A 13,381-nucleotide genomic window follows, 5' to 3' on the forward strand; every position below is an offset into this window, starting at 1 on the left:
GGCTAATTTTCTTAGCTCATGATCAGCTTAGTTATAAGTTCTCAAATGTAAGAAGAATTGTGAGGATCCCTTTCTTTGGATCCCTCTAATTGTTTTTCTCCTTCTTCCTCAATTGATGAGGTTGTTGTAGTAGAAAGCATGCAGGAATTGGGTACCAGTATCTCTCACCCGTAATCCTTGCTGATCAGGAGGCTGTGAGCTTAGGCTCATAGTTCAAAGCAAGCCTGGGCAGAAAAGTCTGTGAACTTCTTATCTCCAATTAACCAGCAAAATGCCTTAAGTGGAGATATGGACATGGTAGAGTACCAGCCTTTAGTAGAATAAGCCAAGCCCTGAGTTCAAGCCCCAGTACTGGTGCAAAAGCAACAATAACAAGTAAAGAAGCATGCGATATTTAGAAGCAGATGACATGGATCAGACTAACGGATCTGCTTCTTTCTGTGTGAGCTTGGATACACTGTCTAAATTACAAGAGCTTCTAATTCTTCATTTTGTTCTACAATGGGAATGATAACGGTAATATTCTTTTTACAGCATGGAGGTAAACGTTATATTAACCCACTGCCTGGGACAGTGGTTATGACACTAACTGAAAACAGAAAGAAGGCCTAACTTCAGGGTGACTGAGAAACTGCTCTGCAGTTTTGCCTTTCTGACTTTCCTTCCTCACTGGGAAACAATTTTGTAACTACAAAATGGTGAATAAACAGTGGTTGAGGGTACCTGAACTTTGTAACAGGGGAGAAGTCATCTAGAGAGCAGAGCCACTTTAAATGATCTCTAGTCTCCAAGTCTTGGACCTTGGAGTCTGGATAGTAGAACTGCAGTCTATGATGAAGACGGCAGTCAACTGGGAACACTCAGAGTGACTCCTGCTTATATAGCTGCTCCTGTAAAGTGGGCTTGGAGATAGCAGTTAACTGTAGGCTAAAGATGATGTGTGGCAGTGTCAAATGACGACCAAAAGCTATTGTCAAACTAAGTTGCACTGGAATCCCAAACAGGGGAAGCAGCATTCCCCCTGGAATCTATGCTAGTCAGTCCACAAAGGGAGGAAACAGAAAGTCCTGCTCCTTAGTGTGTTGATAAAGCATACCCAGACAAACAGAATAAGGTGGAAAACAGGTCTAGAAGCTATTTCCTATTAGATTTGCTGAAGGATTTGGGATTATTTACTCTATTGACAATAGTGTAGGAGTATATTAAGTCTTCAATCATTTGGTAGGCTGTTTAAAAGCAGAGAGAGACTATGTTCTGAGTCATTTCATGGGATGGAAAAGAGACTAATTCATGGAAATTAGAGCCACCACGAAGGCAGCTTTTAGCTCAACGTAAAGAACAATCTCACGCTTGAGCTTTATCAAGGTGGCATATGCTACTTTGCTGAAGGTGGCTTCCATGTTTCGGGGAGTGTGCCATAGAAGCTGTGTATGTGAGTGTCTGAGGGTGAGCTCCAGTAGGAAGGGGAATGGATTAATCCTCAGAACCATTTTCCAAACTTTATATACTACTAAGTTCAGCCATGTGCTAGCATGTTTGAATCAGAGCCCCCTAACTTTCTGGAACTTTGAGAGCAAATAATAGTAGTAGCCACTTATGAGGGAGACCATGCCTTGCTAGATATTTTCAATGAATTATTATTTCCCACTGCTCTTTAATTAAAACCCAGCTGTGTCTGACTATAGACAGAACGGAGAAAGCATGAGGTTTGACTTCAGGTGGGGCTGCATTTGTGTCTCTGATTTCAGGAAAGTTTCTTAATCTTTCTGAATCCTTGCCTCTTCCACCACTTAATAGGGATAAAACTAACTACCTAGTAGGTTTCTAAAGGTTAGATGATTCATATAGCACAAAGTAGTCATTTAGTGGTTTTTTTTTTCTTCCCTCTCTTTTTGTCCACATTTGAGAGGAAATAGCAACTCTTTACATACGGTAACTGTACCTCCATGCCCAGCCCTGGGGGTTGTATTTTCTGGAGTCTCTGAGCATCAAGTCTGGCCTACAGTGTCTGGTTCTCCATGATACCATACCAGTCAGCTGATTACTGGCTACCCTCTCCCAACTTTGCTAGTTTCTATCCAAATCCTGGATTTCTTGAATTCTTTATCTAGATAGGCCCAAAGGCTGTTACTTGTATAAAGTCGTGGAAAGGAACAGTTTTACTTTTTTGTTCCCATGAAATCAAACAACAAACAAATAAGCAAACCAATCATTGGAACCGAGTTAAAAAGGTCAACTCAGAAACTCTCAGAAGAAATAAAATACATGCACAAATTGTGTCTTTGAGATATAGCATAGAGAAACTGATTGATACAGAGCTGAATCGGGGGTAGGAGCAGAGAATATTCCCATTGTAGCCTATACACAGAGAACAGCTCCTTTCGTCACTGCATGACCAGCTGGCATGGAGAGAAGTGGAGATACTGGTCAGAGAAAATAGATTTGAGAATTCAAACCAACCCCAAACCATCAGCCTCCAAGCTCACCATACTCCCAATGGTAAGAAGATAGAGGCAGTAGAAGCAGAAGAGAAAGGGTCAAATTCAAAAAGGCTTTAGTCAGTGCACAAGACTTGTTTTAGCCCCTCACCAGAGTCTTACCAATCCAATATAATGTTTTATATCTAATCTTTATTTTTTATTTAAATTTTATTGTAAAGGTGATGAATAGAGGGGTTACAGTTATATATGTCAGATAATGAGTACATTTCTTTTTGAACAGTGTCATCCTTGCTCTCATTTTCTCCCAGTGTTTTCCATCCTTACCCCCTAACTCCCATGTTGTATAGCTTACTTCCAACATAGTGTCTAGTGAGTATCACTACTGAATTCATTCACCCTTCGTCCCTACATTTCTGTGTTTCACTTTCCCTCCCCAAATCAGATAAACTTATATACAAGACAAAGGGTACAAAAATTAAAAAAATGACAAAACAGTGACAAAAGGAAATAAACAATCTGGGGTAGGGACTACAAATGGTACAATAAAAAACTCTTGTTTCCATTTCTTGGAGTTCATTATAATAAACATCATTTTATATGATCATATGCACATAGCTACTGAGCTCTTGGAAAGTCAGGTCATTGGCAAGAGGTTTTAAGAAAAGGCAAAGGCCACACAAGTATACTTTATCTTATAATCTCACCTCTCATTGATCTACAGAGTGCATGAATGTCTTTCCTCAGTTTTCTCATCTCTTTTATTGTGTCTGCAGTGGCCTTTCCTTTAATCTTTGTTTTCTTTTTGAGACAGCCCTGATAAGTGTTTGAATTTGATTTCACTGGGTAAAAATGTCATTGGAAAATGAGGACCGCAGAATGTGCTTTTCTGCCTTCCTAATTTACCTCTGACACAGTGAGGGTCTACTCTGCCAAGAAAATAGGATAAAAATTATGGCAAAAATCAGGCTGTTGGTGCCTGTAATAATGCGCTAGTTACTCAGGAAGCTGAGATATGAGAATTGTGGTTCTATGCCAGCCCAGGCAGGAAAATCTGTGAGATTCTTAACTCCAATTAATTACCAAAAAAGCTGAAAGTGGAATTGTGGCTCAAGTGGAAGAGTGCTAGCCTTGAGCAAAAGAGATATTATCCAGGCCCCAAGTGGATTGACGAGCGCGTGTGCACAGTCACGCATGGGCACACACACACACACACACACACACACACACACACACACACACACACACACACACACACACACACACCAAAATAAAAGGAAAACACACAACAGAGATCCTCATACTTCTGTGTCCATTTCCCCTAAGCATGCTCACATGAGTGTACTTCTCAGCCTCAGCCACCATCTCACAAAAACAGGGACATCTCCGAGAGGACTTGGTATCACAGGAGTGGATGTCTGGGCTCAGTGACTTACCAAAGAGGAGTATAACCATCCATAGCAGTATGGTGTCCATTCTAGTACAGATCTGGAAACACAAGGAAGGCTGCAGGCAGAGGTGAAGTGGAGGGAGAGCTCCCAGGCCTCTGGTCCAGGGTGAACAGATGGCCTCCTGTGATCTGGGTGGTGTAATGGCTTGGTAGTCTAACTAGAGGAAGTGGGGGAGAAATTTGAAAAGCTCAAAGTGGTATTTCCTTTTCAGTTGAAGTTTATTAAATATATTGGTTTTCTTGACTATAAACACTGCAGGAATCAAGTAAATGGCATATAAATACTTGCTGACATTCTCTCTGTGGCTTCAAAAAGCTCACTCCAGGGAACAGGATAGAACATGGCTATGAGACATATCCATTGAAAAGATCCTTTAGAATGAGACTTCTAGAACTGTCTCTCAGCTTTTCTTTGTCTGGGGGATAGCATAAAACTGAAAACACTAAAATTGTCTGCATCCCACCCCAAATCCCAGAGAGATCTCTACTTCTTTGAGGTCCCCCCTTTCTATAGCTCTAGAATGGACCCTAAACGCCCGTGTGTTAAATAATTTGGTCTTAGTCCATAATGCTATTGGGAGGTGGTGAGACCTTCAAGAGGTAGAGCTTAATGGGAGGTCTTAAGTCATCAGAGCATGCCTTCAAAGAGGATTGTGGGATGTGGGTATCAGTCTCTTCCTCTACCACTGCTTCCCAGGAGCCAGGGGGTGAACAGCTTACCTCACCCTATGCTCCCTGTCATAATGTACTCCCTGTGCACGGGCTCAAAAATTGATACAGTGGGAAATGGCTGGACAGAATCTCCTAAAAGTAAAATAATGGCTACCTGTTGACTCAGCCCCTTCCTAACAATAAGTTAAATGGGAAGGCATATGTAGGGGCATCAAAACGCATGCACAAGAGTGCTCATTGATGATAATTAGAGTAGATGATAATTGGGCTAGATAACAATTGGAAACTATTCCATCGCCCCTCACAGAGTAAGAGCCAATCATCAGAGTTTATCTCCATCATCTATGAGTCAGAACTTAGAACATCCCGGGAGTTTAAGGAACAATGTGGAAGAGTCTAGTAAAAAATACTAGGAAGCCCTTTCTGGTGATAAGGTTTCCTTGAAAACCTATTTATATATTTATGACAGGATCATACTATGTAGCTCAGGCTGCCTTTTAATTCACCACCTTCTTGACTTAACCTCTTGAATATGGGATTATAGATATAGTCCATGTTAGACTTTTCCCTGGAGGTATCTTTCTTTTTATTTGTTTGTTTGTTCTGGTACTGGGGCTTAAACTCAGGGCCTTGTGCGCTTGCTTGGCATTTTCACTCTAGGCTAGCCCTCTACCACTAGAACCATAGCTCTATTTCCAGGTTTTTTTTTTTTTTTTTTTTGCTGGTTAATTGGAGATAAGAATTTCACAGACATTTCTGCCCAGGCTGTCTTTGAATGTGATCCCAGCCTCCTGAGTAGCTAGGATGACAGACTTGAGCCACCAATTCTTGGCTCCTGGAAGTCTTTAAATGAGAAGCTTCATATACTGTGGAAGAAATACAGCATGCTTATTGCTGAAAGCAGAAAGGGAGAAGGTGCATTTTTTGTTTTCTCATCCTAGACTCTCTATATCCTGAACCTAGCAATTCTGGGGGGCAGGTAGGGTCACTTCATATTCAGGAGGGAGTGAAAGAAGGGAGGAGATAAGTTAGGAGTGGGATATCTTGTCCATCTGCCTAAAAGTCTTAACATCTCTATATTTTTCTCTGTCATTCTCTTGTTTTTCCTGATATGCGTTGTCTCCAGCTGCAGGTGGTGTGGGTGTAGCAGATGCCCTGCAAAAAAGCAGCTGGGCCTGAGAGAGATGGGGGTGGGCAACCACAAATGGTCTAACTTGAGAACATCCGTGGTGGTTTACACACCAAATTGCTGCAGTTCTGCCCAGCTACTTCGATAGTGACTGGGTTCCAACAGCCAATGGTGTAAAATGTAGCTTGTCTTGACAATCACTTCTGCAGAGTGAGGTTCTTCTGTACCTTCAGAGGTAAGTCCATTGCCCTGAGTTGGGCTTACTGAACATCTTTCCTTTGGGGAGGAAGGTGGCCCTGGGGCTACTGCACAGGTTAGGAATCTTATAGGACTCAGATTGACATTGAGTTAAGGCTTCTGTGGGCTAAGGAAGGGCCCCCAAACCTGTAACAACAATAGCAATTCTCCATGGGAATGGAGAATTGGAGATGAAGATTTTCTTCTACAAGGGGCTTGGATCCTAGGTGCCATCATTGCTCAAGATCAGTGTCTGGGTAGCAGCTGTGAGGGCCAATGGCTGTTGGGAATGAGAAAAGGTATCTCATTCCCAGGAGGCCAGAGGGGAGTGTAGAGATCTGGGGTGAGGGGCAGCTCTGGGCATACAGACAGAGTGGGTATAGAGCCAAGCACCCCAACTTGAATCCTCATTCCAGAGACTAATCTGATCACAGCTCTTGGCTAAATCCAACATTTGCTGTGCCTCAAAATTCCTTATCTTGAAAGAGATATATAATTATCCTGTATTATAGGAATGTAATGAAGGTTAAATGAAGGAAACCGTGTGCTGCACTGAGATGTTGCTGTCTAATGGAACGTTCCGTGATAGTGAAATGTTCTCTGGCTGCCCAGCACAGTAGCTCCTGGCTATAAGTAGCTGTTGCCCACTTGCAATTAGATGGTGAGACTGAAGAACGGAAGTGTGTGTGTGTGTGTGTGTGTGTGTGTGCGCGCATGTGTACATGCATGCACGCATACCAGTATTAGAGTTTGAACCCAGGACTTGTTCTTTGTTTGGCTTTTTCACTCAAGGCTGGTATTCTACCACCTGAACCACACCTTCATTTCTGGCTTTTTGCTGATTAGTTGGAGATAAAAGCCTTTGGGATGTGTCTGCCTGGGCTGGCTTCAAACCAGGATCCCGTGATCTCAGCCTGTGTAACTAGAATTACAGGCATTGGTGCCTGGCAAGTTGTTTCTTATTTTAATGACTCTAACTTAAATAAGACAGATAGTTCCTGAATGTCTTCTTGGCTATCACTGGATTAGAGACCGTGTCAGGCCTCTCAACCTGAGCTTTTATTGGTGAGGACTTTTAGAAAGATGAAGTAATGTGTGAAGGAACTCACTCAACCCATTCATCCTGTTGTGAGTGTAGCTACATTCCTCGTGGGAAGTGGAGGTCCTCCAAGGAAAGACTGGGTACCATTTCTGAGTTAGTTTCTATGATGAGATCAAATTGGAGATGTGTGCCATCGGCCTAGAATTTAGGGGAGGAGCTGACAAAGCGAGAGTAGGATGAAGGTGGACCCAGACTTTGAACTAAGATCTGGCCTGGCCCAAAGAGGCAGGAATTGCTATGAGGCACCCAGTCATCAACCTCCCCCCCCCCCCCCCCCCCCGCCTTTCCTTAAACAATTGGAGAGATCTTGAAAGGGCCAATAGAAAAACTTCATTTGCATCAGGTCTGCAGCGACCTCTTGTGGATATATGGACAAGAGTTGATCTAAGGAGGGACTCTAATACGGAAACGTATCCAATAGTCATCCATTCAACAACCCATCCACCCTTTCTTCCATCCTTCAAACTTACAAAACCTCTTAGCTATATCCAATCCGCCTCTGCCTTCATAAGCTCAGGAAAGTATAGGCATATATTTGGCTGTAATCTCTTGTACTTCTTAAAGCATTTTCTTCTGGTCCCATTTTGATTTATCATGCTGTATTGTATTTGTTTTCTTCTACTCTGAGTCCATGATCTCCTCAAATATAATGAGTGAGCTGAGTTTATCTTTGTGATTCCAGGTCTTGTACAGTGTGAGCTCAAGATAAACCTAAATATAGTTGTTAGGAGTTTTAAGAAAAATATGAATTATAGTCCTGGTTATGCTGTTTACTAGGGAGGGAATGGGAACAGTGCCTTAACCTCATTAGTATTTAGATTTTAAGTCTGTATCATGGCAGTGTTTTTTAGTGTATGCTCTACATGATATTTTATTTACTTTAATACCTTCTTATGAGACTTATATGAGACGCATTCTGCTGTTTTGGTTTCCATGAATTTAACCACTCAATTTCTATCGGATCTTTTCTGTAGATAGATTTGATCGCGGTTCAAAGCCAGCCCGGGCAGGAGAGACCGTGAGACTCCTATCTCCAATAAACCACCAGAAAACCGGAAGTGGCGCTGTAGCTCAAGTGGTAGAGCGCTCGCCTTGAGCTGAAGAGCTGAGGGACAGCACCCAGGCCCAGAGTTCAAGCCCCACGGCTGACCAAAAAAAAAAAAAAAAAAAAAAGATTTGAAAGATGCTTAAGTTTTCTTCATTTTAAGACCGGCTGAGGTCAGGCATGGTAGTTAACACCTGTAATCCCAGCACACAGGAAGCCAGGGTAGGAGGAGGATTGCACTTTACAGCAATACTTATCTTAAAAAGTTAAAAAACATCCATGAAAGACATTTAAAAAACAACTAAATAAACCTAGCAATCCTTCTCTTCATTCCAGGCCCACTGTGAACCCTGCTCACAGCCATTCTCTGTTGGTAAACTACAACTAGTCACAGGTATTAGAAGATATTGGTCTTCTCAGGCCTACGAGCAGCTACGTAGAGCACTGCTTCTAGCTACAAGCAACCTTGCTCAGCTAAATACTATTCCATTTAAAGATAATCTTTATGTGCCACAAAGAAACAAGTCTGGGAAGCACAGGGCCGCTTGTTACCCTCTCCCATCTCGCCCACCCCCTTTCATGTCTGCAGAATGTCCAACTGACAGGGTTGTCATCATTTTCTTTTCTTTTTGTCTTTTCATCTTTGGTACTGGGGATTGAACCCAGGACGTTTCATTTGCTAGGCAAGCACTTTGCCACTGAGCTACATCCCAGCCCTTTGTCCTCATTTTGTTTTCGTGCAGGCCAGTTTTGTTTCTGCTGATTATTACCTCCTTCTTTAAACACCAAGACACCAGCTCTCTCCTCCGTTTTCTCTGGTGTCTTACATCTCCTCTCCTTGTTCTTCCATAGGCTCAGCCTCCCTCCTCTCCAGGCTTTGAATGAACTCTGCCAACTGTGGTCTAATGCCCTTTCTCTTTCTGTCCTGTATCGTATCACTAAGCATTCTCATCTGTGGATTAAATTATAATACCCAATGAATACCTGTGATATCTTTTTAGCATAAAGCATCATACTGAGTTTCAGCTTCGAGTAGCTAACTGCTTACTTGAGAGCTCCTCATGACTTACTCAGACAGTTAAGACTTAACCCAACCTCTGCTTGCCAACCTGATCCTCTTCTGGTATTCTCTAGGTCATCTGACTGCTTACTCTGATGTATGAGTCAGAATTCTGTATTTGATTAGCCTTAAAGTACAAACTAGCCCAGGCAAAGTGTTCTCATCAATACAACCCTTTTAGACAATAGATATTACATATATGAGTATATATACATATAGTATATAAGCATATAGTATATAATGTATACAGTATATATAGTATATATACTATATACATTGTGTTTGTGGGGTGTGTGTGTGGGGGGGGTAGTGGGGCTTAATTCTGGCCTTGGGCACTGTCCCTCAGCTCTTCAGTTCAAGGCTAGTGCTCTAACAACTTGAACCACAGTGCCACTTACAGTTTTCTGGTGGTTAAGTGGAGATAAGAGTTTCCTGGACTTTCCTCTCCAGGCTGGCTTTGAACTGTGATCCTCAGATCTCAGCCTCTTGAGTAGCTAGGATTATAGGTGTGAGCCACTGGTGCCTGGCTACTTTATATTTTTATTGTTGACTATTTCCACCCTTCCTTTGCCAGTCTGGATTAACTTTAGATATGTCGTAGATCTCAACGCTTGGATTCCTTCTTGTAGACACTCTTTCATGAACACTGTCTGAGCTAGGTGCACAGTCCACTGCCTTGGCACCTGCCACTCTGGCCTGGTATTGGAACTACGTCTCACAAGCATTCTGTCACAGGATGAGCACTTTCTTGAGGGCAAATGTCAGGATTGGGTTTGTTATATTCTTTGCTGCACCTCCAATGCCTGGTTGGCAGAGAGTATGTATTCAACAAATATGTGTGGAGTGGAGACTGAGAAGTAGAGCCTTCATGCGGATCCTGCTCACGTGCAGTAGCTGAGCTGCCTTCTCTCCTCTTGCAGGCTTTCTTACCCTCCTATTCTGGTCACAGAGAAGTAGGTTTTAGAGTCTGACTTAAAGATTGAAGCTAAGTACAGGTTGCTTGTAATCCTGGCTATTCAGGAGGCCAGTTTGAAGCCATCCTACCCAGAAAATCTGTGTGACTCTTATGTCCAATTAACCAGAAAAAATCTGGAAGTGGAGCTGTGGCTCAAATGGTAGACCACAAGCCTTGAGCAAAAGAGTCAGCCAAGCAAGAATTCCAGGCCCTGACTTCTAGCCCTAGCACTAGAAAAACTGATGGTCGGTTAGCTCTGAGTTACCTTGGTATCCATATTCACTCAGTGCCTTTCTATTTTCTACAGTGACAGTGGGAGACACCCATTTCTTTGGAAGGACTCCAACTTCATCTCTGCAGTGCCTTTGAGCCACAGTTTCATGTTCTATCTCTATTTCCTCACTTTTAATTTACTTGTACTTACTACATACCTCTTTGATTGTACCTTCCTAAGGAACACGTTAAAATCGTTTGGCTGTGTGTCAGATGGGGCATCTTCCACTAAAAGTCTGTGGTTACAAAAGCAGCCTCAGGAAGTAGAGATGGGCTCCAAGGAGAGGCTGAGAACTGCTGGAGGTTCACTGTTCCCTGGGGAATGAGGAAGAAAAGCACATATAATTAAAATGATAAATTGGATCTTTTCTGGGTTCTCTGTTCGCCACTGTCAAACATAATCTATTTCATGCCTTGATACAGAATGCATAAAATAAGTTAGAATTAATTTTCTTCAGTTTGCTTATTTTCCCCTCCAGTTCCCTGGGTAGATGTGGAACCCAGATGGAAATAGGAAGACTTGCAAGACTTATATATTTAGAGGAAATGATGGTAAAGGATTTAGTACTCCAGGGAGCTGGACACCCATGAGTGAGATAGAGTGTCTGGGAAAGAGTGTGGGACCTGGACCAGGCAGAGCAGAGTTACAGACCTGGTTTAGCCAAGGAAGCATGTGCGGATTGGATTCCCTTCCTCTTCTCAAAGCACTGGGTCCTGCATTCATCCCTCCACTCTTCCCACCTCAGTGTCTCTCCCCAGTAGATCCTCTTCATTTGCATAGAGACCGGGAACATCTACCATCCCAAACAGACCTTTCCTTCCTTCCTCTTTCCTCTCAGGGTCCAGCTTATCTTTCTCCTTCACTCTGAGCAACTGCTAAAGACTCCCCCACATTCACTTGCCTCATGGACCATCTGGCCTCAGTGCTCACGGAGTCTCCACTCTATGGAACTGCTTTATCAAAGTGACAAAGACTCCCGGTGCTTCTAGCTCCAACCAGGGGGTGAGTGTGTATGCGTTGCTGAGTTAGTCCCAAGCGGTATTTCAACAGCTGAACACTGCTCCCACCTTAAACACTTTGCTTTCTTGACATCTGCCATATTCCCCCATCTTGATTCTGCTTTTACCTCAACAAGTTATTTGCTGGATTCTCTTTTTCCTGATAGTAAATGTAGGAATACTCAGAATTTATATTTTACAATATCTGTCTACTCCTCTGGCTTTCAATACTATGCTGGTGACGCTCAAGCTCTTATCTTCTGACCTGACTGGGCTTCTTCCACGAAATTCTAATCTGAATCTACACCTGTGAGCTCTGCTTCTCCACTTGGGTTGTTCACAAACATCTCACTTGTCATCTCCAAAGTAAGATTCTCTATCCATCTCCTCCTTGCTTAGAACTAACTAACCAGTCAGCCACCCTTCCCCTACCTCTGTTCCATTCCCATTAGTTTTCTCATCTCAGAAAACAGCCTCCACTTTCAGCTGTTCAAATTCTACTTGAGATGAAGGCTTCACCTCTAATCTATGACCAAATTACATCAATTCCTCTCCAAACTTATCTCAAATCCACCTTATCTCCAGAGTTCCTGACTCCTTGTTATGCCCCCAATATCCTTTGCCTACATTACTGAAAAGTCTTTCTCCCCCATCTTTTTTTTTTTTTTTTTTTTTTTTTTTTTTTGCCAGTCATGGGGCCTGAGCTCTGGGCCTGGGCACTGTCCCTCAGCTCTTCAGCTCCAGGCTAGCACTCTACCACTTGAGCCACAGCGCCACTTCTGGCCTTTTCTGCTTATGTGGTGCTGAGGAATTGAACCCAGGGCCTCTTGCATGCAAGGCAAGCGCTCTACCACTGAGCCACCTTCCCAGCCCTCCCCCATCTTTTTTCCGTGCACTTGCTTCTTTTTTCATATACAGAAGAAAAAGAAGACTTATAATCTAAACAGCAAGTGTAGTACTCTGTTTACAGTCCAAGGTCTCTTCATAGCACTGAGAACAAGCCACACCCTCATCTTCTGCCTGTCTAGGCCCTGTCTCTTACCCCACCCCATCTAAGGCCATGTTGCCCTCTTACCAGACTCTGGCTGACCTCTCATAGGGAGCCCCTTCCTTCCACAGGCCTTCATTTGAGGAAGTTCTTCCTCTATCACCTCTGCCTCCACTTTTTCCTAAATAAATAAGTGACTATTACAATAGAATACATGATGAATCCCAAAGACCAAAAATGTTACCAAATACCACAAGAAACATCCAGTACTAAACATTACTTAGTTCAAAATTTTTGTTACATTTCCTCAGGTTGGCTTTTTTTTTGTCTGAGACTAGGACTTAAACTTTGTACCTGACAATTTCCATCACTGTCTAATACAGCTCTACCTCCTGAGCCAAGTCTCCAGCCCTGAATATTTTTTAATTGGCTTATATCAGTTATACAGGGGAGGGATTTCATTTCCATCTCCATGTATGTTTACACTATATTTCAAGAATTTTCACCTCCTCTGTAATACTCCCTGCACTTTTCTCTCTAAGAAATAGCATCCACAATAGGTTTCCTTGTGCTGTTCATATAGCACTTCGGGATTTTATTACTCCCCTTCCCTCTGTTTTCCCCTCCCCCATCCTCTCCTCTCTTTTCCCTTCCCCTTTCCTTCTTCCTCTTCTTTCTTATCTAAATCTTCCTGGGAAGATCTAGATCTTTCTGGCTGGCATCAAACTCACAATCTTTACACTTCAGTTTCCTTATTACTGGAGTTACAGGTATATATTACCTTTTGTTAACCATAAAGAAATAAAACACAGGATGGGGGGTTGGGCTCAGGAGTAGAGAAATTGCTTGGCATTCAAGAGGACCTGGGTTGGATCCCTGCAATGCAAACCAACCAACCAACCAAACAAACACAAGAAATCAGAATCATCTGAAGTGCTGCATCTAAACTCCTTTCCAATTCTATTCTCCCTCCCTTTCAAGAAGCAGCCCCAGCATTTGGTATTTATCCTTTGCAAGTCTGTTTTCCCAGTGA

The sequence above is a fragment of the Dipodomys merriami genome, unplaced genomic scaffold (genome assembly GCF_024711535.1).
Source record: "Dipodomys merriami isolate MVZ:Mamm:240054 unplaced genomic scaffold, mDipMer1.0.p SCAF_56, whole genome shotgun sequence".
NCBI lineage: Eukaryota > Metazoa > Chordata > Mammalia > Rodentia > Heteromyidae > Dipodomys > Dipodomys merriami.